Here is a 25,880-nt window from a genome sequence, read left to right as displayed (position 1 = left end):
CTAGTAATCTATCAAAAAAGAAATCAAGAGTAATTCTTATGCCTGGCCTAAAGACCTAAATATAAAACATGACAGCATAAAACTTCTAGAAGAGAACAAACACAAAACATTCTCTGACATAAATCTTACCAATGTTTTCTTATGTCAGTCTCCCAAGGCAATAGAAATAAAATAAAAAATAAACAAATGGGACTTAATCAAACTTATAAGCTTTTACACAGCAAAGGAAACTATAAACAAAACAAAAAGACAACCTACATAATGGGAGAAAATATTTGCAAACGATGCAACTGACAAGGGCTTAATTTCCAATGTATACAAACAGCTCACTCATACAACTCAATAACAAAAAAACAAACAACCCAATCAAAAAATGGTCAGAAGACCTAAATAGACATTTCTCCAAAGAAGACATACAGATGGCCAATAGACACATGAAAAGATGTTCATCATCGCTAATTATTAGAGAAATGCAAATCAAAAGTACAATGAGGTACCTCCTCACACTGGCCAGAATGGCCATCATGAAAAAGTCCTTGATTATTCCTCAGGAACAAATACCTTAGGAAAACTCATAATATTTATGTTATCCATTTATGACATTTTCACCTTTCTGTTTTATCCATCCCTCTTTGTTCTAGTATATTGGAGGATGTGATTTCCTTCTATAGCCTTAATTTAATATATGTCCATTTTTCATGTATAGATTATATATTGTTGAGGGAAGCAGTGAGATGCTGTCATCACTGTTTGCTAACTAGACGAGATTTTAAATAAAAACTGTAGAATGATTTTAAAATCTATGTTTATCAGCAGCATTTCTACATAACACATTAATATCTTTGCTCATTTACATAATTCACAATCATCTGGCCAGAAATGCATTTTGGAACTTCTTCTCTATCCCTTGAGCCATATATAATTTTACATTACTTGTTCCTTGAAGAACATTCTTCTGGATTCCAAGATCCAAGAAAGACAAATCATGTCTGTTACATGTCACATCTAGCAGCATTACCTAACACACCACCAGGCTCATGGTACATACTCAAAACCTACTGTTTGACTGGAATATTACTCTGCATAAAACATAATTACTTTAATTCCATGACACTATTCAGCTCTCTATGTTCAAGTCATTAGATACTGATAGAGCCACGGTAAAAGCTAGCAATTCTAGAGAGAACGAACACAGTTTCTGCCCTCAAAAAGGTTATCAACTATTAGGGAAACAAACAAGTAAACTAAAAATTGAGATAGATGCTGGAGAAGAGTGGATCATGGGATGTTAACAGAAACGTAAAAAGGGGCACCTAATGTTACCGAAAGTGGTAACACTGTTCTCTCAGGGTCAAGATTCTGAAAAAAGTATTTTATCAAGCTAGTTTTCTCCAACTGCATATGCAAAAAGAATCAGTTTTGGAGTTTCAGAAGAGTTTCATCTTAACCAATTTTCTCCAGAGTCTAAAGAATACCGTTGCCATATATTGTTCCCATTCTACAAAAGGCAACAAGAATACCAATCACACAAATGGAATATACCCTCACACACCAAAAGGCAGAACAGTCACAAATCATGGAGAGGATGACCCATATGGAGTCCCAAACAAACACTTAACAACACAAACGGTCTTCAACGTCAGACACACGTCAGAACCAATTGGCAAAAACGCCCAAATAGCACTTTGTGCTCACAAACGGGCCTTGACGTCAGAACCAACTGGCAAAACACCCAAATCACACTTCGTGCTCAAAAGAGAAGTTTGCCGGGTGCACACCGGTGGACTTACTTGGTCTTGGAGCTTGTCAGCTCTTCCAGAGGCATCTTTCTGTTCCAGCAAGGGAAAGCATACATTGGCAGCCAGTGCCAAGCAGCGGAGAAACACTGAGGGGCCCCCAAATAAAAGGTTTGAGCAGCTGCTAGGAATGTCCCTGCCAGACCCCTCTCAGGTCAGGGCCAGTGAGCCACGAGCAGACAGGTCCTCGCAGCCATCCCAAAGCCTCTTTATGCCGGCGGCCCTGCTCCGGAAAACCCGGGAGCCAGATATCGCGAGAGCCCAGCCTCACGCTGGGAACCAAAATCTGTTAGCAAAAGTAGGTCCAGCTGCCCGCTGCTCAAAAGCCAATAAAGAGACAAGGCTGGTGGAAAGGAAAGCTTGCTTTATTTTGGAGGCTGGCAACTGGTGGTTGGACTCCTGACAATCAGTGGGCAAGAGCTTTTATAGACAGAGGGAGGGGGCTACATGCAGAAACAGCACAGTCAGCTCTGACAGTCATCTTGACACTGGTCATCGGTGGTCTGGCCACCATCAAGTTGATTGTTTTAAGTACAGCTAGTGTTCAGTTCCAGGGTCGGTTTGTTCCCATTTCTTTGAGGCCAGTTCTCAGAATTGTGGCAGCTTATGTCATGGCTACAGTCTGGTCATCATGTATTAACTTCTTGCACCTGGTGGGGGTTTCAGTGTATAAGACAGCTCACAGAATATGGCTCAGAATATTATCTTTAGCCCTTGAAAAGGAACAAAAGGTCCTTGACTTTGCTTAATGACTGAACTTTTATTATTTAGTCTTGTTGGACTGTTTTCCTTTGTTTCTGCATTTTCTCACTTCTCTGATTAGACTTATTCTTCGACTCAAGTTTTTCCACAGACAAAAGGCAGGCTGAGGACGTGGCGGGGCAAGGACCATAGGGTCCTGCTCCATTTCAATAACAGGGCCTGGCAGAACATGGCCAGGAAACTCTAGTTATAATCCTAAGTGGAGACTCCAGGTCTAATATACTTTTGAGCTGCAAAAACATCCATGACAGTACCTTTTCAGTATTTATCACACACACTTTCAAAGCTCATAATCTCCCCTTTTTTGACCCAAAAATCTCAGCTTATCTGTTCTCCCTATCATGATGAAATTCAGAATATATGTGTTTCTCTCAATGCCAAAAAGAGTATTTTACCACATAACAAGAGGTTTTTATATGCTCACAAAATATAATATGTATTAAAGCAAGAGAACCATCTTACAAGCGGTCCTTGTTTTGATCTGTAGAGGATTCATAGCTGAATTTAGGAAAATGTTCTTTCCTCCAATAATTGCAATATCCATCTAATTCTAGCTGAAGCAAACTCTTGTCATTCTGCTTATTCACTTACATTCATAAGCAAATGTAATTTCCTTGAGAAAAAGTATGTTGCCTGAATTGGTAAGAAAGAAATAGGTAAAGTAATTATTCAAAAAAACACAAAAAACAAAAGAAACTTGGGCTTGCTTATTAGTTCTTTGGTACGGAGCCATGATTTGAGTTGGGGAGCTTGTGTAAGTGCACATCTCATGCCTGGTTTGGAAAGAAACAAGGAACAAACACACAGCTTATGGAGGTATAGGGGATCTTCTTTTGATCAATTACTATAGCATGTAATGGTAGCTTAACATATATTCATCCATAAATATGAAATGATAATCAATCAACTTGCTGTTTATTGATAGGCACAAGAAAACCAGCAAAGATGAAAACGTGACCTCCAGTATCTGCAACATGTGTTTCTGGCTGGCCAGTGTCTGAACTCCCTTCCTACCTTTGGAGAATTTACGTCACTTTACAAATAATATTTATAAGAGGAAAAGAACCTGCTCCAACTATAGAAGCTGCCAAAGACTCACTCCCCAGGTCCCCTGCAGCAAGAGAGAAAGGATGAGACCTACATTCTATCAAACAGGTGCACATGCCAAAGGCATTGAGTCCAGAGTGGATCACGGGCAGCACCCTGGGCCAGTGGTGGTGCCAGTTGAGGACAGTGCACTGATACTTAGTGGGGACAGCCACGCCATCCTCAGCAGACTGACCCACTGGCAGGATTTGGTTTGTAGTTTCTGGCTTCCCTTTTCTTCTGCCTATTTTGCCAACCTAGTTTTCTATTCTTCCAAGCAATTCAGTGGCCTACCTAATGTAGTCTTGAAAAGTTCCTCTTCTGTTTAAAATACCCACAAATAATTTCTGTTGCTTGCCACCAATAACCCCACAAACAAAATGGTCTTACCAATGACTCTCCTCCCTGATACTAATATCTGGGCTATTATTGCATCCACCCCTCACTATGGTGATTCACCTTTTTGCATACCTCATTCTCTCGTGTGAAGTCCTTGAGGGCAGGCATAACTTTGGTTTTCTACGTTATGTTTATAACACCCCCTTAGCCTATTGGCACATGAAAAACAATCCTCATATAAAACACTTATTCCAGGGCTTCCCTGGTGGCGCAGTGGTTAAGAACCTGCCTGCCAATGTAGGGGACACGGGTTTGAGTCCTGGTCCGGGAAGATCCCACATGCCACGGAGGAACTAAGCCTGTGTGCCACAACTACTGAAGCCTGTGCGCCTAGAGCCCATGCTCTGCAACAAGAGAAGCCACCGCAATCAGAAGCCCACGCACCACAATGAAGAGTAGCCCCCGCTCACCACAACTAGAGAAAGCCCGCAAGCAGCAACGAAGACCCAATACTGCCAAAAATAAAATAAAATAAATTAATTAAAAAACAAACAAAGAGACAAAAAAACCCACTTATTCCAGTTCCCTGATGTACCCAAACAGGCCCCAGGGGACTAAGGAATCTTTGAATATCTGATTTTAGAAAAACCAGTTGAAACTATCAAATGCATAGCATCTATACCACATAATTATCATTAATAATGTCTAGTATTTTATAACATGAATAGGTACTGTCTCAACTGATCTCCACATATTTGAGGAAGATGGTAAATATTTCTACCATCCCAACTCACACACTGAAACACCCACTATAATTTCCCCCCTAAACCATCCTCCTAGACTGTCAAGCAGCCAAAACACTAAAGTTGTTCCATAGGGATTATAAGGAAGATATTATTTTACTTCCATATCCCTCTTGAGCTAACAGTTAGACTTTAAGTGGAAGATTTTATATGATTTTATATATATAAGCACCTAGCAGCTGGTCACAGAAGTGAATGTTGTTATTACTATTGTGGTTGTTGTCAGGTACTAGGCTCAGTACTTTAATCCAAAGTATTTTTTTATTTGTTAATTTTTTATATTTCATTGAAATACAGTTGATTTACAATGTTGTGTTCATTTCTACTGTGTGGCCAAGTGATTCAGTTACACATCATTTTATCAAATACACACCACAGATCTTATGTAAGGCACTGTTCTTATCCCCATTTTACTGATGGGGAAATCGAGGCTCAGAGAAGCTGGGTAACCTGTCCTAAATCTCCCTGTTCATCCAGGATTCACTCATACACCTCTCTCACTCCCAAGACCACCTGCTCTGCCAGCACATCCTGCTTCCTTTCCCATCACAGGCCTCCTGCCCTCTCACTGTGCTCTCACTTCTCGTGGATGGATGGGGCCACCGCATCACACATAGTGAAGTCACCTCCAGCCTGTCACTTCATTACTCAGGGGCTGAATCACAGCCCTGAGCTGCACCTTGCCCCCCTGCCTCAGCCCACACAGTCCCTGATCACACACTGAGCCCCAGAGCTGTCTCCTTCAGCCCTGAGAGAATGACAGAACCTCCCAGTTTATTATCAGAAGAGCCCTAAGCCTTTAATAAATGACCACTTCAGAAACACAGTTTCAGAGATCTCTTGGAGGGCTATAATTGGAGATGGTATTGTCACGGGTGCGATGGAAGGCCGACTGTATTTGCTCCTCTGTCCTCTTATGTTCCCTTCAGGTACCACGTAAAGGCAGTAAAAAATAGCTTAGCCATGCCGAGATCTCCGCAAGGGTAAGCATTTCTCTGTCATTCTCTGCTACAAGGCTGAGGCCATCCTTAAAATGGAAATGCCTACTGAAATGACCCACTGGTGGCTTCCTAATGGCCTGTTTCATTGTTAAATGTCTCATTTTACTGATAAATCATTGAACCATAGCATCAATTTTGTGTGAGGCTAAAAAAACACCTTGCTGCTGATCTTTGCAGAAACAACCCTACCCCACACACAATGCTTGTTCTTTATTCCGCATTCTGGATTAGGTGACTCGCCTGCAGACTCCAATCTCCTTAGGGGAGGAATTTTCTGTTATTTGTTCAACACAATTCATTCCATGAGAAATCTCTGTGTACCTGGAGAGTAGCACATAAATAAAGCTACTTGAGAGCCAGAGCAAGAGAGAGTATAGAAAATGTCATGTTTTGAGAAATGAAAGATACCATGGCTTCATGAATCTGAACATTACATTCATTTTACTTTTTTAAAGATCTATTTATTTTATATTATTTTATTTTTTTGGCTGTTTCGGGTCTTAGTGGTGGCACGTGGTATCTTTGTTGAGGCACGTGGGATCTTTTGTTGCGGCACGCGGGCTCTTTGTTGTGGTGCATGGGCTTCTCTCTAGTTGTGGTGTGTGGGTTTTCTCTTCTCTAGTTGTGGTGCGCAGGCTCTAGGGTGTGTGGGCTCTGTAGTTGTGGTGTGCAGCTTCCAGAGGGTATGGGTTCTGTAGTTTGCAGCACGTGGGCTTAGTTGCCCCATGGCATGTGGGATCCTAGTTCCCTGACCAGGGATCAAACCTGCATCCCCTGCATTGCAGGGTGGATTATTTACCACTGGACCACCAGAGAAGTCCCCCATCACATTCATTTTAAATTAACAAAGCAGTCCCCATAGCTCCATGACTACATACATATTGTTCCTTAATCCAAGTTCTCTGTGGTCCCATTGGCTCTCCAAGGTAGCACCTTCCAAGCCATGGCTCATCACTCAGCTCCCTTCCATCTGGAACATCTGTGCCATCTGAACACACGGCTTTCAGGGTTGCCCAGGCAAGTTGGAGGATGACACAGGAGACATTCCCTCCTGTTATGGACCAAATTGTGTCACCCCAAAATTCATATGTTGAAGCCCTAGCCCTCAATGTGACTGTATTTGGAGACAGGACCTTTATTTTGATTAATATGAAATGAGGTCCTACGGATGGGTCCCAATCTGATGGGGACAGTACCCTGATAAGAAGTGGAAGAGGCACAGGAACTTGTGCTGGATCTCCTTCCCTGCTCACCTGTGGGACAGCAGTGTGAGGTCACAGCAATCAGGGAGCAGTCTATAATGAAGAGGACAGCTCTCACCAGAAACCAAAGTTGCCAACACCTATTACCACAACTGTGAGGAAACAGAGGCCTACTGTTTAAGCCACCCAGTCCATGGTATTTTGTTATGCCGGCCTGAGATGACTAATAACATGACTGCCTCAGCTCCAGGGTGACATACAACATATCTGACCCCAGACTACTAGTGGGAACTAGTGAGACGGCTCTGTTGACAGCATGGAGGCAAGAAGTTCTATTTCTCACACGCCCAGAAGGAAAAGAAGAGTAGGTATCAATGAGCACTGGCAGTGGCTCCTACACCTCCCCACACACCTCCCAAATGAGGGCCAAACCAGCTCTGATCTGGGGAGAAAACAGACAGGATTTCAGGAAAATAAGAGAGAGCAGGAACCAGTAAGGAATTAGTTTCACTTCCATCCCTGTTGGATTGAGACCCAAGGGACAGGAAGTGTATGAAATGAGTCTTGAAATTGTGGGTAATTTTGAGAATAGATGGTGACTATGAATCTACTCTTAGGTTTCTGAAAATAAGAGTTTCCCAAGGTCCCATGTATTGTCACGACACAAGGAAGCCACATTATGGCATATTGGGGAGGTGGTTCCCAGGGGTTTACAGGGATTTTGTTAGAAGATTTAAGTAGAAGATTCAAAAAGCAGTAACACCCCAAGATTGGACATAAAAATAATCCCAGGAGAGAGTCATTTGGTGGCCCAGACATTACACTGACGAGGGGAACAGCAGCATCTTTTTGAAGCTCCCTGGTGCTGTGTCCTTCAAGACAGCCTCCACAGTAGGAGATGCCGACGACGGCTGGGATTTATAGCTTCAATAAGGACAGCAGAGGCTGTGTGGCGTTACTTGACAGACAGAGGCAAGATGAATGAAATTACCCTGAGGAAAAGCAAAGCCAAATTGGCAACCAGGGAGTCTTGATCTGCAAAGATCTGTGACTACAACATACAGACCACAGTATCCCAGGAGCAGGGTCTGGCATGTCAGGAAACCCTCTCCTAAGCAGAAAAGAAGTTGTGGCCCTTATGCCCCATAGCTCTAAAAATAATGTATAGCATTTCGTGGATCTCTCTGAATTTTAGAGGCAGATCATACCACACTTGGGAATATTGCTTTGAGCCATTTATCAGGTGACAGAGAAAACTGCCTGATTTCAGGGGTGTTCAGAGCAAGGGTGTTGGCAGCCATTCCAGGATGTAGCGTAAGCTGTCCTGCCACTAAGGCCATACGACCAACAGATATCATGGTGTTAGGAACACTCATGTTGAATAAGAATGCAGTGTATCTTCCCTGACAAGCCTCAGTAGAAGAGTCCAGTGTGCATACCTTGGATTCTACAATAAGGCCGCGTCTTTAGCAGAAGAACACTACTTTCCATCTGAAAAACAGTTCTTGGAGTTCTAAGAAGCCCTAGTAGAATCTTAAGAGCCTGACCACGGGACACCAAGGAAGTATGTGTCTGGGTTGCCCATTATGAACTGATACTATCAGATCCATCAAACCATAATGTAGGGTGGCTGCAGCAGCATCCTTCCTATGATGGAAATGGTACCTCCAGGATCAGGCACAGACAGGTATTGAAGGCACACAGAACTTACAGGAAGAGGTAGCCCATCTCTCAACTCATGTCTTACATCCTCAAGGGGACAGATCCTACGAGAAGGTACGTGGGTCCAATTCTCTGACTGATCAGTTCTGGGTATTGATGCTGGCTGATGATGCCGCCATGTAGAAGCCTGGTCAGAGGTGGCGTTGAGGGGAACACTCCCAATGGGCAAAGATAAGAACAGGACATGTGGTCCTTGCTTTGTAACAGAGGAAGCAATGACCCGACCTGAAATGTATAATAATATCTAATTCTGGGCATTGCTGAATGGCTCTTCTTATTGGTCAGCTGCAGGGAAGGAATGAGATCGGAAGAACAGAGACAAAGGAATTTGGGGAACAGGCATGGGGTGAACTTGTTGGAAAGGACACAAAACATGCTCATGTTCATGTTTCATGTTAGAGCTCACTTTAACGTAACCATTACCCCAGAGCTTGCAAAAAAGGCCCTTGGAACAGAGTTGCTATGGTGATGGTGACAGGAATGAAGGTGATGTATGGGTCACACAGCAAGGGACTCCTCTTACCAAGGTCACTGCTGAACGCTCAGCCTGCCAAGAGCAGAGTCTGATGCACTATCTCCCAAGGAGACCTGCCAGCCACTTACTGGCAGATTTATTTATCAGACAACTCTTATTTCAAATTTTACGTATTGGAATTGATACCTATTCCAGATATGGGATTGCCTTCCTGGCCTATAGTCCCTCTGTTGGAACCATGCACAGACTTACAGAACACCTTTACAGCTGCATATGCTACCGATCATTGCCAACTAAAAGACCCTTTTTATGGCGGTGGGCATTTGATCACTTGATCCACTAACCCTACCGTATATCACATCACTCAGAAACAGGCAGCCTAATGGCATGATGGAATGGCTCATTGAAGTCTCCTATGAGATCCACCTCAGGGACAACATCCTGCGAGTCTGGGACACTGTGCTCTGGGATTATGGAACTGAAGCAATGGCTGATAAACATGGTGCTGTGTCCCTAAAAGCCAGAATCAATTGGTCAGGAAACCAAGGGATACAAGTGAGATAGACAACACTTATCATACCCAGTTTATAGTTTTCGGAATTTGTTCTTCTTGTCCGTAAAATGTTATGCTCTGCTGCGTTGGATTCCATGTAACCTTAACCTACGACTACCACCTTGCCATTCTGGGGCTCCTTGTGACAGTAGAACATCCAGCAAGAAAAGGTGTTGTTATATTGGCAGTTCTAATTGACCCCATTATCATGCAGAGGGAGGGATGCTGTTATGCGGTGATGGACAGGAAGGAGCCCAATATGGTACCACAGGGCTTCCCTGGGGCATCATTTAGTGCTTCCATGTTCAGTAATAACTGTAAATGGGAAACTGCAGAAACCACAGTTCAACAAAGGTAAAACAATTGAGGACTCATATCCCCCAGAGATGAAGTTCTGAGTTACCCTTCCAGGCAAGCAACTTGTCTGCACTGAAGTGCTAAATAAAGATGAGGGAAATATACAGTGAGAAATAGAGAAAGGAAATGAATATTGTGGCCTTAGAATGAGTTGCAGAAGTAGTAGCTGAAGCTTGTTCCATGAACCCTCATGTTTAAGCCTTTTGTAGACTTGGAGGGGTGAGCACAGCTTTGAAGTCTTTGTGAATGATTAAATATAGTGGAAAGCAAAAGGTATGGATGCACTATATTGAGTAGCTTTGTACCCTAATTCACGTCTTCCATCAAACCATTTACTCCAGCCACTGGCACAACAAGCTTCTACCTGGACGCTTTACCTGCAGTTACATATAACAGCACACACTTCAGCTGCCTTGCTGCATCCCTGGATCTGCCATGTGGAACATCTACAAGAACTCACTTGGCACTCACACATGGAAATCCTGAAAGTGCAAGGGAGTTAACACTTTACAAGGAAACATTTAGTGATAGGGGATGGGAGCTGTGGGTAGAAAAATGCTCCTCTCTTCTGTTCCTTTGGTGGACAATTCTGAAACACCTGATCTTTCAGAGGGATATGGCAGAATCCAGCTGCAGGGGCCTCCATTGCTGATAGGCTCAAGGATGCACAATTCCAATTTTTAATCAGGGTTTTTGCTTTTTTGATGTTGAGTTATATGAGCTGTTTCTCTATGTTGGCTATTAATCCCTTATTGGTCATATCATTTACAAATATTTTCCTCCATTCCGTAGGTTGTCTTTTTGTTTTGTTGATGGCTTCCTTTGCTGTGCAAAAGCTTTTAATTAGGTTCCATTTGTTTATTTTTGTTTTTATTTCCTTTGTTTTAGGAGATGGATTAAAAAAAAATACTGCGATTTATGTCAAAGGGTATTCTGCCTATGTTTTCCTCTAGGAGTTTTATAGTATCCAGTCAGATGGTTTCACTGGTAAATTCTACCAAACATTTAAAGAAGAAATAGTACAAATTCTTTACCAATTCTTCTGAAAAATAGAAGAGGAAAGAACATTTCCCAATTCATTCTATAAGGCCAAAGCCAGATAATGACATCACAAGAAAAGAAAACTTTAGACTAATGTCTATTATGAATGTAGATACAAAAATCTTCAACAAAGCACTATCAAACTAAGCCCAGAAACATATAAAAAGGAATGCAAACCATGACCAAATAGGATTTATCTCAGGAATCTAAGGTTGGTTTAACATCTGAAAATCAATCAATGCAATATTCCATAAAAACAGAAAAAAATGGCAAAAGCCACATAATCATCCCAAAAGATGAAGAAAAAAAACATTTGACAAAATGCAATATTCTTTCATGATTAAAAGATTTAACAAATTAGGAATAGAAGGAAAGTTTCTCAATCTGATAAAGAGCATTTATAAAAAACCAACAGCTAACATCAAACTTAATGGTGAAAAAATGAGAGCTTTTCCCTTAAGATCAGGAACAAGACAAGGATGTTCACTTTCCTCACTTCTATTCCAATTGTACTGGAGGTGCTAGGCAGGGCAATCAGGCAAGAAAATGAAATAAATAACATCTGGATTGGAAGGGAAATAGTAAAGTTATCTCTAGCATATTCAGATGGCATGACCTTGTATATAGAATATCCTAAGAAACTCATTAAAAACTATTTGAATTAATAGACTAGTTCAGTGAGGTTGCACAACTACAAGAGAAATATACAAAATACAACTGTATTTCTATATACTAGCAATGAACAATCTGAAAATGAAATCAAGAAAACAATTTCACTTACAATAGCATCAAAAAGAATAAAATACTTAGTCATAAAGTATTTGAACAAGTGATGTATAAAATTTACATACACTTCGAAAATTAGAAAACATTGTTCAAAGAAATTAAAGAAAAGCTAAACAAATAGAAAGACATCCATGTTCATGGATCAAAAGACTTAATATTATTAAGATGGCAATATTCACTAAAGCAATCTGCAGAGTCAACACAATCCCTATCAAAATCCCAGTTGGCTTATTTGCAGAAGAAATTGATAGGCTGATCCTCAAACTCATATGGAAATTCAAAGGTCTCAGAATAGCCAAAACAATCTTGAAGAAGATGAATAACATTGGAAGACTCACTGTCTTAGTCCATTTAGGCTGCTTTAACATAATACCATAAACTGGTTGCTTATAAAAACACATAAATTGGGACTTCCCTAGTGGCGGAGTGGTTAAGAATCTGCCTGCAAATGCAGGGGACACAGGTTCAAGCCCTGGTCCAGGAAGATCCCACGTTCTGCAGAGCAACTAAGCCAGTGAGCCACAACTACTGAGCCTGTGTGCCACAACTACTGAAGCCCGTGCACCTAGAGCCCGTGCTCCGCAACAAGAGAAGTCACCGCGATGAGAAGACTGCACACCACAACAAAGAGTAACCCCCACTCACCGCAACTAGAGAAAGCCCACATGCAGCAATGAAGACCCAATGCAGCCAAAAATAAATTAATTAATTTAATAAAATAAAACAAAATTTTCAATTTCTGGGGGCTGTGAAGTCTAAGATGCCTGCACATTCGGTGTCTGGTGAGAGGCCAATTCCTGGTTCATAAATGGTCTTTTTTTCTCCATGTCCTCGCATGGTGAAAAAGGGATGAGTGAGCTCTCTGGAATCTCTTTTATAAGGACATTAATCAGATTTATGAGAATTCCACAAATCATGATCCAATCAACTCCCAAAGGCCTCACCTCCAAATACATTAGGATTTAACATAAGTTTAGGAGGACAAAAGTATTCAGTCAATAGCACATATTCCCAATATCAAAACTTAACTACCAAGGCACAGTAATCAAAACAGTGTGGCAACTGGCATAAGGATAGATATGTACCCCAATGGAATAGAATTGAGAATACAGAAATATACCCTCACATATATGGTCAACTGATTCTTGACAAGGGTACTGGAACAATTCAATGAGGGAAAGAAAATTCTGTCAACAAATGGTTTTGGGACAAGACATGAAAATGCGTAAGAATCAAGTTGTAACCCCTTCATCACACACCATACACAAAAATTAACTCAAAATGGATCACACACCTATCTAAGTGTAAGAGCTAAAACTAAAACTCTTAGAAGAAAATATAGAAGTACATCTTTATGACTTTGGGAAAGGCAAAGCCTTCCTATAGTTAACAACAGAAGCACAAGTGACAGAAGAAAAGATAGATAAATTGGGCTACATCAAAATTTAAAACTTTTGTGCTCAAAGGATACCATCAAGCCCATCATCAAAAAATCTAGAAACAGGGCTTCCCTGGTGGTGCAGTGGTTGAGAGCCTGCCTGTGGTTGCAGGGGACACGGGTTCGTGCCCCGGTCCGGGAAGATCCCACATGCCGTGGAGCGGCTAGTCCCGTGAGCCATGGCCACTGAGCCTGCGCATCTGGAGCCTGTGCTCCGCAACGGGAGAGGCCACAACAGTGAGAGGCCTGCGTACCGCAAAAAAAAAAAAAAAAAATCTAGAAACAATAATTGCTGGAGAGGGTGGAAAAGGGAACACTCTTGCACTGTTGGTGGGAATGTAGATTGATACAGCCACTATGGAGAACAGCATGGAGGTTCCTCAAAAAACTAAAAATAGAACTGCCATATGACTCAGCAATCCCACTACTGGGCATATACCCTGAGAAAACCATAATTCAAAAAGAGTCATGTACCACAATGTTCATTGCAGCTCTATTTACAATAGCCAGGACATGGAAGCAACCTAAGTGTCCATCAACAGCTGAATGGATAAAGAAGATGTGGCACATATATACAGTGGAATATTACTCAGCCATACAAAGAAACAAAATTGAGTTACTTGTAGTGAGGTGGATGGACCTAGAGTCTGTCATACAGAGTGAAGTAAGTCAGAAAGAGAAAAACAAATACTGTATGCCAACACATATATATATATATGGAATCTAAAAAAAAAAAAAAAGAAAATAGTTCTGAAGAACCTAGGGGCAGGACAGGAATAAAGATGCAGACATAGAGAATGGACTTGAAGACATGGGGAGGGGGAAGGGTAAGCTGGGACAAAGTGAGAGAGTGGCATGGACATATAAACACTACCAAACGTAAAATAGATAGCTAGTGGGAAGTAGCCGCATAGTACAGGGAGATCAGCTCGGTGCTTTCTGTCCACCTAGAGGGGTGGTATAGGGAGGGTGGGAGGGAGACGCAAGAGGAAGGAGATACGGGGATGTATGTATATGTATAGCTGATTCACTTTGTTATACAGCAGAAACTAACACACCATTGTAAAGCAATTATACTCCAATAAAGACGTTAAAAATAAAAATAAATAAAAAAGGATACCATCAAGAAAGTGGAAAAACAATGTACAGAATGGGAGAAGATACTTTCAAGTCATGTATCTGATAAAAATACTTGTATCTAGAATATATAAAGTACTCTTAAAATTCAATAATATAAAGAAATAACTCAATTGAAAAATGGGCAAAGGATCTGAATAGACATTTTCCAAATATATACTAATGGTCAGTAAGCACGCAAAAGATGTTCACCATTGTTAGCCATCAGGGAAAGCAAATCAAAGCCTCAATGTGATATCAATTCACACCTCCTACGATGGTCAAAATCAAGTGTTGCCAAGAATGTAGGGAAATTGAAACACTCATACATTGCTAGTTGGAATGTAAAATGGTACAATCACTTTGGAAAACAGGTCAGCAGTCCCTCAAAAGGTTAAACATAGAGTTACCATATGACCCAGCAATACCCCTCATAGGAATACACCCAAGAAAATTGAAAATATGTCCACCAAAAACTTGTAAAATATACCAATGTTCCTAGCATCATTATAATAGCCAAAAAATAGAGAAAACCCTAATGTCCACGAACTGGTGAATGGATAAATAAAATGTGGTTTGTTCATACAAGAAAATGTTTCTTACAATAAAAAGAAACATAGTGCTGACACACTCTGCAATATGGCTGAACCTTGAAAACGTGCTAAGTGAAAGAAGCCTGTCTCATGTGATTCCATTTACGTGAAATTTTCAGAATAAGCAAATCCATAGAGACAGAAAGTAAATTGGTGGTTACCAAGATCTGGGAGAGGGTTGGGGGGAAATGGGAAGTGACTTCTAATGGGAATAAGGCTTCTTTCTGAGATAATGAAAATGCTCTAAAACTTGACAGTGGTGACAGCTGCACAACTTTGAATATACTTAAAACTATTGAATTGTACCTTTTAAATGAGAGAATTTTTTGTTATTTGAATTATATCTCAAGAAAGCTTTTTTTTTAAGCATGAAGAAACTAAAGAATGCACCCTTGCCTTGGCTTTTCCTCTAATCCTGTTTTCATCTCTCAAGCCTATTCCCAGGATCACCCTTCGTAATGAACTAGCTGCACGCAGCCCCGATTCAGGCTCTGCTTTCTGGGGAGAAGACAGGATGGAGATAGGTGCTGGTGAATACTTTTCTCCTTGAAGAAAAAGTGAAAAGGTGGTACCACTAACAACATCGTCACCTGGGGAGCTGTACAAGGTTCTTTACCTGTTGTGCTTTCTTGCATTGATGGGATAAAGGGCAAACCCCAAATCCATCCCTATTTTCTCAGAGCCTTTCCTCACAAAGACTTTATGAATCAGGGTAAATATGATATCACTTATATGTGTAATCTAAAATATGACAAAGTTGGGGACTTCCCTAGTGGCTCAGTGGTTAAGAATCCACCTGCCAATGCAGGGGACATGGGTTCGATCCCTGGTCCAGGAAGATCCCACATGCCGTGGATCAACTAAGCCCGTGTGCCACAGCTACTAAGCCTGCACTCTAGAGCCGGCAAGCCACAACTACCGAAGCCCCTGGAGCCCATGCTCCACAACAAGAGAAACCACCGCAATGAGACACACCCGCAGGGCAACGAAGAGTAGCCCCCGCTCGCCGCAACTTTCTGTTTCACTGCAACAGAAAGCCTGCGCGCAGCAACAAACACCCAACGCAGCCATAAATAAATAAATTTATTTTTTTTTAAATGACATAATTTAACTTATCTACGAAACCAAAACAGACTCACAGACATAGAGAACAGACTTGTGGTTGCCAAAGGGGAGGGGGGTGGGGGGAGGGAAGGACTGGGAGTTTGGGATTAGCAGATGCAAACTAGTATATACAGGATGGATAAACAATAAGGTCCTACTGCATAGCACAGGAAACTATATTCAATATCTTGGGATAAACTATAATGGAAAATAATATGAAAAAGAATATATATATGTATAAATGAATCACTTTGCTGTACACCAGAAATTAACACAACATTGCAAATCAACTATACTTCAATAAGATTAAAAATTTTAAAAAAGAGGGCTTCCCTGGTGGCGCAGTGGTTGAGAGTCCGCCTGCCGATGCAGGGGACACGGGTTCGTGCCCCTGGTCTGGGAGGATCCCACATGAAGCGGAGTGGCTGTGCCCGTGAGTCATGGCCGCTGAGCCTGCGCGTCCGGAGCCTGTGCTCCGCAACAGGAGAGGCCACAACAGTGAGAGGCCCGCATACCGCAAAAAAAAAAAGAATTTGGTTAAGAAAATGTACTGACATTAATTTAGGGTTTTTTAAAATACTGGCATAGAAATAAATACGAGATAATTTTCCCTCCCTCATCTCTAAAAGCCTTGAGTTCTGAGCCTGGACACCCTATTTTCAGGACACATCACTGTTTTTGTTGCAGAGCTGTCAGGCATTCAGACAACGACCAGCTGCCAAAGCTTTCCTTGGGGGAAGGACAGGGAGATGAGAGAACCTATTCTAGGGAGGATAAGCAGGGACCTGGTCTGATTCTGGATCTAAGATGTACAGAATGTGCCTGCCTCCTGCACAGTCTAGAGCAGGAATCTGTAAACTTTTTCTGGCAAACAGTATCTATTTTTTGGCTTTGTGGGCTACAAAGTCTCAGCCACAACTATTCATGTCTGTTCTTGTAGTGGGAAGGCAGCCAAAAGCTGCTGTAGACAATAAAATGGAATGAGTGTGGCTGTGTTCCAATAAAACTTTATTTATGGAAACTGCCTTTCTTATCATAGAAATTTTAATTTCTTATCATTTTCATGTGTCATGAAACATTATTCCTGTTTTGATCTTTTTCAACCATTTAAAACTGCAAAACCATTGTCAGCTTGTGGGCCAAACAAAACCAATAGTGAGAGAACTTCTAGGAGGGGGTAAGTAAGTGCCACTGCCCTTAGCAAAGCTGTAAACTGGGGACCAAAGAAAGGGCCCTGTGCTTGTGCTTGGTGTAAAGCAGGGCACTCGCTCCAGATGGACAATGCAGCCTGGGAAAGGGACCCTGACTTAGGGAATTATGTGTTTGCTGGGCAGGGGGGGAGGTGTCATGCACATACCTATGCAATGAATCCCAGATTTTTCTAGGATCCACAGTGAAGGAAGACATCACCCCAAGCTGACTTTGAATTATTTTCCTCCATGAAGAAAAGAGGCTTAAAATATACTTAATTTCCTTATTTCTTTTTAGATTTTATTGAAGTATAGCTGATTTACAAGGTTGTGTTAATTTCTGCTGTACAGCAAAGTGACTCAGTTATACACACGCGCGCACACACACACACACACACACATATATATATATATATTCTTTTTCATATTCTTTTCCATTATGGTTTGTCACAGAATATTGAATATAGTTCCCTGTGCTACTATATTGTTTTTAATTTGAAGTTTATAGCATCCAGTGCTAAAATAGTAATTTCAACTTTCTATATGTCCTCAGGAAAAGGCCTGTGTAACTGTTCCTGAAGGCTAGACCCTGGGGAATATCAGGTCAGGGAGAGACTAGAATCTGAATCCAGAAACAGGAACTCTCAGGTCAAGAAAGTATTTAATAGCAACATAAAGTAACTTCTTTTCTTCTTCAGCTAAACTCTCTCATTGCCAGAGGACAGCCAACTTGTACCCTCTGTGAGTGGAAGCATAGCCTAAAGCTGTCTACCACAAGGGCAGACTTCCTTTGAAATCTAGAGCTTTATCTCAGGAATGCATATGAATTTGTATTCTCCTCTATAGCCCAGCTGTGTGTTTGTTTTAATATAAAAATAGCATGTTAAACTTTTTACCATCAAAGAAAACCGTTACTCCTTAAAGATGCATTGTGTTTACCCTGCAGCTTTGAGGGCCCCCAGGCAAGCCACCGCACTCCCCAGGGGCACACACACTGTTATCTGAGGAGCAAAAAAACACATCAGGCTGCAGATTTTCAAGATTCCAATCAGGCACTGGATACTCACTTTTCATTAACAGGGCATGATTGATATGGGTTTAGAGATCCCATCTTCTGTTATAGGACACTGGTTCTCAAAGTGTGGCCCCAGGATCAGCTACAACACCACCTGGGGACTTGTTAGAAATGCAGATTCTCAGCTGCACCACAGAACCACTGAATCAGCAGGTCTGAGGGTGGAGCCCAGTGACCTGTATTTAATAAGTTTTCCAGGGGACTTTCATGCTCCTTCAAGTTTGAGAACTGCTTCTACAGTGGAAAGAGTTGGAAAGAGCCATAAAAACCTTTTAAAACTTCATTACTTCATCACTCAGCCATGAAAAAGAATGAAATCATGCAATTTGCAGCAACATGGATGGACATAGAGACTATCCACTTAAGTGAAATAAGTCAAACAGACAAAGACAAATATCATATGATATCACCTATATGTGGAATCTTTAAAAATGATATAAATGAACTTATTTACAAAACAGAAATAGACTCATAGACATAGAAAACAAACAAAATTATGGTTACCAAAGGGGATAGCGGAGGAGGGGGTTAGATCAATTAGGAGTTTGGGATTAGCAGATACACACTACTGTATATAAAATAGATAAACAACAAGGACCTACTGCATAGCACAGGGAACTATATTCAACATCTTGTAATAACCTATAATGGAAAAGAATCTGAAAAAGACTATATATATAATAACTGAATATATACATATAACTGAATATATATAACTGAATCACTTTGCTGTATACCTGAAACTAACACAGTATTGTAAATTAACCATACTTCAATTTAAAAAATGGTAATTAAAAACAAGTTCACTGTGACTAATCTCTCCAATCTCTCTCTGCCTCCTCTTCCCCATCTGTAGAATCAGGGCACCACTTTGCTCTCAGGATTGCCTTGAGAATTAAATCAGATCTACCCACACATCCAGAAAACATGACACAGCACCTAATGATCACAAGTCCAACATGAATTTTGTTTTCCTCCTTTCCCAGCTTGAACCAAATATTAAAACAGAGGTATGTAAGTACAACTGCAAGTAATGATCTATTTCCATGAGATGATATGAGAGATGTGGCTGAAACATTTCCCCAGGAGACACCTTCACCACATCCATCCCTTCCATCTACATTCTTTGCATATTCCTGACGTTCAGCGTATGAAATTTTAAAATCAAGTCATTATCAAATTGAAAACTATTTAGGCTAAAAAGTACTGGTGACAAATCAATTTTCCAGCAGCCTATGTTTTTCTTTGATTTTACAAGTTCCTTTGGGAGCATTCATTTATAAATTATCCAATTTAAAGGAGGAAAAACTCTCTGAAATACCAGCTTCAAAGCATAGCATATTGTAAAGGGCACCATTTCCTTATACATCCCAAATTGAGAAAAATCTTTAAAGTTGCCTTCTGGTTTCCCACAAAATCACAGATTATACCCACTCGTCTTTATTCTCACTCTTCTTTCCTCATTTATTCAGCCAAACTGTTCAAAAAAACTTTGAATAGCTATCAAAATTCAGATATACAGAGAAAACAAATATGCAAACAAACAAACCAAAAAATCCCTTTAAAATATGCATAGGGGAGTTACATAAGTGTGTTTCTCCAGTTTTCTTCTTTTTAATAATATTAGAATACTTTTGTACAGAATGCAGTGATCTACATGACATACATGTAAGTGTACATACACATGTGTTCCTACATGGCTGCCCTTTCTCACAAACACATACACACAAATTCTACTTTCTACATAACAGATAGAATAAACCTTAAGACAGGCTCCCAAATGTTGAATTTTCAATTACTTGTGAAAGAATTAAATGGAAGTTTATGGATAAAAACTTGGCTCTGAAAATACCAGAGTAACCCAGATAATTTTGGGGTTATGATTCAGGGGGTTATTTGGGGTGGGGACCTCTTTTAGCTTACTTAAGAGAATACCCTGTTTTTAAATTTTTTCAAATTTTTTTTAGTACCACTACAGTCTCAAGTAGAAACCATTTATAAACCATTGGTTAACTGGTTAATTCTGAGTCCTTCCTTTAGAACAGTTTCCCAAAGAGCTTCCATGAGGCAACATCTTGCTGACCTGCTTCTGATGACTGTACACTCCTCTACAGAACTTGGACGCTGCATTTCTTACGTCATTTTGTCACTCACTGACATAATTTTCTCTATGTCTCAATCTATATGAGTTTATGGTATTTAGGAAGCAAAGTAGATTTGTCTAATTATTTGACTGAGATTGAAAAAGAGTAAACTTTCTAAACCTGGCATTTGGGATCTAATGGTGGTGAATATCCTTCTGGAATATTCTCGCACGGCACTGCACACTATCAAAGAATAAATCAAAGACTATCAGATAAAGAAGATGTGGCACATATATACAATGGAATATTACCCAGCCATGAAAAGAAACGAAATTGAGCTATTTGTAATGAGGTGGATAGACCTAGAGTCTGTCATACAGAGTGAAATAGAAAGAGAAAGACAAATAACGTATGCTAACACATATATATGGAATTTAAGAAAAAAATGTCATGAAGAACCTAGGGGTAAGACAGGAATAAAGGCACAGATCTACTGGAGAACGGACTTGAGGATATGGGGAGGGGGAAGGGTAAACTGTGACAAAATGAGAGAGAGGCATGGACATATATACACTAACAAACGTAAGGTAGATAGCTAGTGGGAAGTAGCCGCATAGCACAGGGATATCAGCTCGGTGCTTTGTGACCGCCTGGAGGGGTGGGATAGGGAGGGTGGGAGGGAGGGAGACGCAAGAGGGAAGAGATATGGGAACATATGCATATGTATAACTGATTCACTTTGTTATAAAGCAGAAACTAACACACCATTGTAAAGCAATTATACCCCAATAAAGATGTTAAAAAATAAAAAAAAAAAAGAAGAAGAAGGAGGAGTGGGTGGAAAGAGGAAGGGAAAGTTTCTGTTGAGTTTATTTCCTTGGCAAGAGAAAACACAGCAGAGAAGACTTCATAGAATGGCTGAGGAGGAGGGAGCCCAAGGAATCTGGGTTTCTTAAGCACGAAAAGGTGGTGTGGTTCAGGTGGTTAGAATTACTAAGGGTGGCAAACTACAACTCCAGGTTAGACAGAATGAGTTCATAAGTCTGAATGTGGTTGGTTAAAATAAGTCCTCTGTTCCTTCTAGAAAAAAGAGAAGACTCTGAAGACAGTTACATCCAATGAAGGAAATATTCTGGAGTCACTCAGTTATAGGTCCTTTAACATCTTTGGTTATGCTGAAATACAGCATTCACACATACACATTTGTACAACACTGACATTGAAATAATGTTGTTGAAATTTGGAGATAATATAGCATGCCAGTTAAGAGCTGGCGTGAAATCAGACCACCTGGGTATCAGCCCCAGCTCTGACACTTATTGGTTGTTTGATGTTGGGAAGGATGGTGTAATCCCTCTCAGTTTTAGTTTCCTCATCTATGAAATGGGGGCAATAAAAGTACTCTTAGATATGATATAGTTATGAGGATTATATTAAAACATTTGTCCATATGTATTACTTAGTAAATGAAAGACATTAGAAATAGCTTCCCTGCTGTTGATGGATATACCTTGTCATTTTTCTATCTCTCCCAAGAGAAATTAAGATTCTAGGTTGGCAAGTGATACAAATATTCACCTAACACTGATCCATTCATTCAACGATTTGTGTTTGTGGAGTGCCTACCAGATAACCAGTCTGGCAGAACTCACAGTCTAATGGGAAACACAAATACACACGTAATTAAGAGGTAATGTTGGGAGGAGAATAAATAGGGCATAATGAGAAACAGGAATGGTTTATTTCACAAAGGAATTGTGACTGTCGAGGTAGATAATTCTTTAGGAATCTGAGATAAGGTAAGCTCACCTATAAATAAGAGACACTTAGGTAAAATGTTCAGGGAATATACTCTCAGAGTTATAATGCCTGTCCAATTAGCAAATATTTTTGAGAACTTTCTTTTTGCTGGGAATTGCAGATACATGCGTTTCTGCTCTAACATTAAATACATTTTACTGAAAATTTTTGCATCCTGTATTATGGGAAAAAATAGGATTGGAGGCAGTTCAATAAAAACTTAAGAAACTTTGGAATAGAACTTTAACACGCATACACTAATAATCTTAATAAAAATTATTAGCACAAGTAAATCTTTAGCATCATTTGAACCTACCCTCTTTCGCAAGCCCTATACCTTGGAGTTTGCTCTCCTCCCACACGTCCTCCACAGAGGTGTAGGGCCTGAAGACATTTGATTTTAATAGAAGCCAGTTTCATCAAAATTAAAACCATAAGGTGGGCTCGTGGCAGTGCTGGGGATGGTGGGAGCCGGAGCTGGAACAGAGGCAGGGTCGAGGCCAGGCTCTGTACCCACCACCCACGCATCCCCCCGTGCATCCCCGCGCCTCCCCGAGCATCCCAGTGCAACCTCGTGCTTCCTCGCATATCCTCGCACATCCGCCACCCTCAGCCAGCAGGATGGACAGCGCGTTGGGGGTCCTGGGCTCTGGAGACCGAGACCCCACCACCAAGCTCTTTTCATGGTGCTGGGCGCAGGGGTGACAGAGCTCAGTCACCAGCTGCTCTACATGGAGCTGCCCATCAGACGGGTCATGAGCCAATACCCACACCATTGAGACCAATGTGCTGGGGAGGAAGGTCCTGTACCCTCCAACCTTCTTCGCCTATGCCAAGGACATTGTGCAAGTGGATGGGAAGATAGGCTGTTCCGAGGCCTGAGCTGCTGGCTGACGTCCACTGCCCTCTCCACCATGGCCCCGGGCAGCATGAAGAAGATTTTCTCTCCGGATGATATCGAGCAGGTTTCCAGCAAGGATGACACGAAGACTTCTCTGAAGACTGTGGTGAAGGAGACCTCCTACCTGATGATGATGCAGGGAATGTCCCACATATTGGGTCACCCCTTACGTGTCATCTCAATAGCTACACGGTCCATTTTGTGGGACTGGAGACCAAGTACACTGGAGAGTTGAGCTCCATTGGGAAGATTTTCAAAGATGAGGGGCTGCTGGGACTCTTTGTCAGCTTAATCCCTCACATCCTGGAAGATGCGGTTTTCTTGCAGGGCTGTAACCTGCTGGCCACTTCCTCAGTGCCTACCTGGTGGATGACAGCTTCAGCCAGGCCCTGGCCATCCATTCCGAGCTACCCCACAGGGGTGGCAGTGGCATGCCGACCTACCCCTTCCCGATGGTGGGCTATCTCATGGCTGCAGGCTGGGCTCCCCACCCACTCCCCAGAGTTCAAATCCGGATCCACTGCTGGAAGGACCTGAGTGGACAGGGCAAGCCTTTCCGTGGCTCCAGCCTGCCTTTCCACCACCAGGTGTCATCATGCTTTGCCCTGGAGTACCCCGAACCACCTCAAAAAACACTGTCTCTTAAACAACAAAGACCAAAGAACAAAGTATAGCACAGGGAACTATACTCAATATCTTGAATTAACCTTTAATGGAAAAGAATCTGAAAAAGAATACATAAATATATATAACTGAATCATTTTGCTGTACACTTGAAACTAACACAACATTGTAAATTAACTGTACTTCAATTTTTAAAAAAAGAAACACACACACACACAAACCCACACTATCTCAGCCTGGCCACCGTGAGTGAGGCCTGATCATCTCCAGGCACCTGTTACATGACCAACCCAGCAACACCTAGATGTGCTCCAGCCCAGGTGGGCTCTGGGTTCCATATCTGCCATGTGTCTGCACAGAAGCAGGGGATGGGTGGAAGTGAGCCTACACCCAGTGGCTTGGTCACTGTTAGACCTGAGGAAGCGGGGTGGCATTGAGGAATTGGGGCAGAATCCCCTTCCATTGCAGATTTGCCGAGTTTGCCTTGTGCTGGGGCCAGAGAATGGCTTGTGGAGGCCCAGGTCAGAAGGACAAAGACTCAGGGGGTCAGGTACCAGCCCCCATTCACACCCCTCGAGTTGGCCCCAGCTCTCATCCTTCAGCTCAGCTGGGAGCATCGCTCTCCTACTTTGTAAATAGGGTGTGATCCCCTTTCAGGAGGCCACCATCATGTCTGGGCACGTGCTAGGAAGTCCTGGCTAGGTTCTGCTTTCGTTTTTCTCAGCACTACTTTTCTGATAAGAAGAAGGCAGCACCTTCTAAATGGGACATCGTGTGACCGCTCAGAACGTGTCCCCCTCTTCATCAGTTTCATGGTGTCGCCTCATGTGCAGGACCTGGTCACCCGTGCAGCTGTGAACACCCAGAAGTTAGGCAGATCAGGGTCTCTAGTCCTTCCCAGTTTAAAAGTTCCTAATAAGATTTGACCTTTTCTCCCGCAAATAAATGTATTGGTGGTGATTTCTGGGAAAAAAACCCTACACTCTGAAGGGGATCAGAACACGCCACCCCCAAATATGCCATCCTGCTATATGGATTATTTTGAGCTTCATACACTTGAGGAATAGCAGGTGCAAGAAAGGGTCTCTGACCGCCCTCTTTCTACCTAAAAGCAGGACATACAATTTCATATGAGAAAAGTGCTCTCCCTGCACCAGGAAGAAGAGAACATTCTTATCTCCAGACGTGAAAAGTTGACACCACGATGAATCTGTGCAAACAAACCTACTAAAATAACCTTTATCTCCCATTAGTTTCCCCCACATATTTCCTAACTTTCCCACAATTTGGCAGCCCCAGCCCAGCCCCTTTTCCCTTTGTCATGTCTGGTCTCCACAGCGAACTGTTCTTTGTTAATATGGCATGTAAGTTTCCAGGTCTATCCCATCCTTACAATATCTCTTTTTTTCTATGAAGGCTTTCATGCCACATAAAATATTAACATCAAGTAAAATTTGTATGTTTTTCCTCCTATTAATCTGTCTTTTGTCAGTTTAATTTACAAGCCTTATTACACAACCTAAGAAGACAGAAGAAAAGTCTTATCTTCCCTACAAATCCAATAGTACCTAGGATTCCACACCCACGATTTTTTTAAAACATGGGAAAATATCTTTGCAACATCTTTATCCACACTTGCAGTCTCTCCTAATAACTTAAAATAGTAGAAAGTTAGCAGTTCCTAAAGCCACTAAATCATCTGTTTCTTGCATAAAGAAAGGTACACTGGCCAGAGTTTTAGGTGTTTTCCTTTATAAGGCTAAATTTTCTTCTTTAATTGTAAGAAAGCTTACATTGGATCATTTCAAAACATGAACCTGCTGGGGACTTCTCTGGTGGCACAGTGGTTAAGAATCTGCCTGCCAATGCAGGGGACACAGGTTCAAGCCCTGGTCTGGGAAGATCCCACATGTTGCGGAGCAAGTAAGTCTGTGCACCACAACTGCTGAGCCTGCACTCTAGAGCCCGCGAGCCACAACTACTGAAGCCCGCATGCCTAGAGCCTGTGCTTTGCAACAAGAGAAGCTGCTGC

General features: G+C 41.6%; 1 pseudogene; it reads left to right on the top strand.

Annotated features, from left to right (window-relative positions):
- Positions 1-1,401: 1,401 nt before the first annotated feature.
- LOC111170117 (mitochondrial carrier homolog 1 pseudogene) lies at positions 1,402-23,898 on the top strand (annotated as a pseudogene).
- Positions 23,899-25,880: the final 1,982 nt, after the last annotated feature.

The sequence above is a fragment of the Delphinapterus leucas genome, chromosome 10 (genome assembly GCF_059928025.1).
Source record: "Delphinapterus leucas isolate spDelLeu-1000000601 "Yukka" chromosome 10, BTC_Dleu_Yukka2, whole genome shotgun sequence".
Classification (NCBI taxonomy): domain Eukaryota; kingdom Metazoa; phylum Chordata; class Mammalia; order Artiodactyla; family Monodontidae; genus Delphinapterus; species Delphinapterus leucas.
Note: the sequence above shows the minus strand (reverse complement) of the source record. Positions and strands in the feature narration are given on the sequence as shown.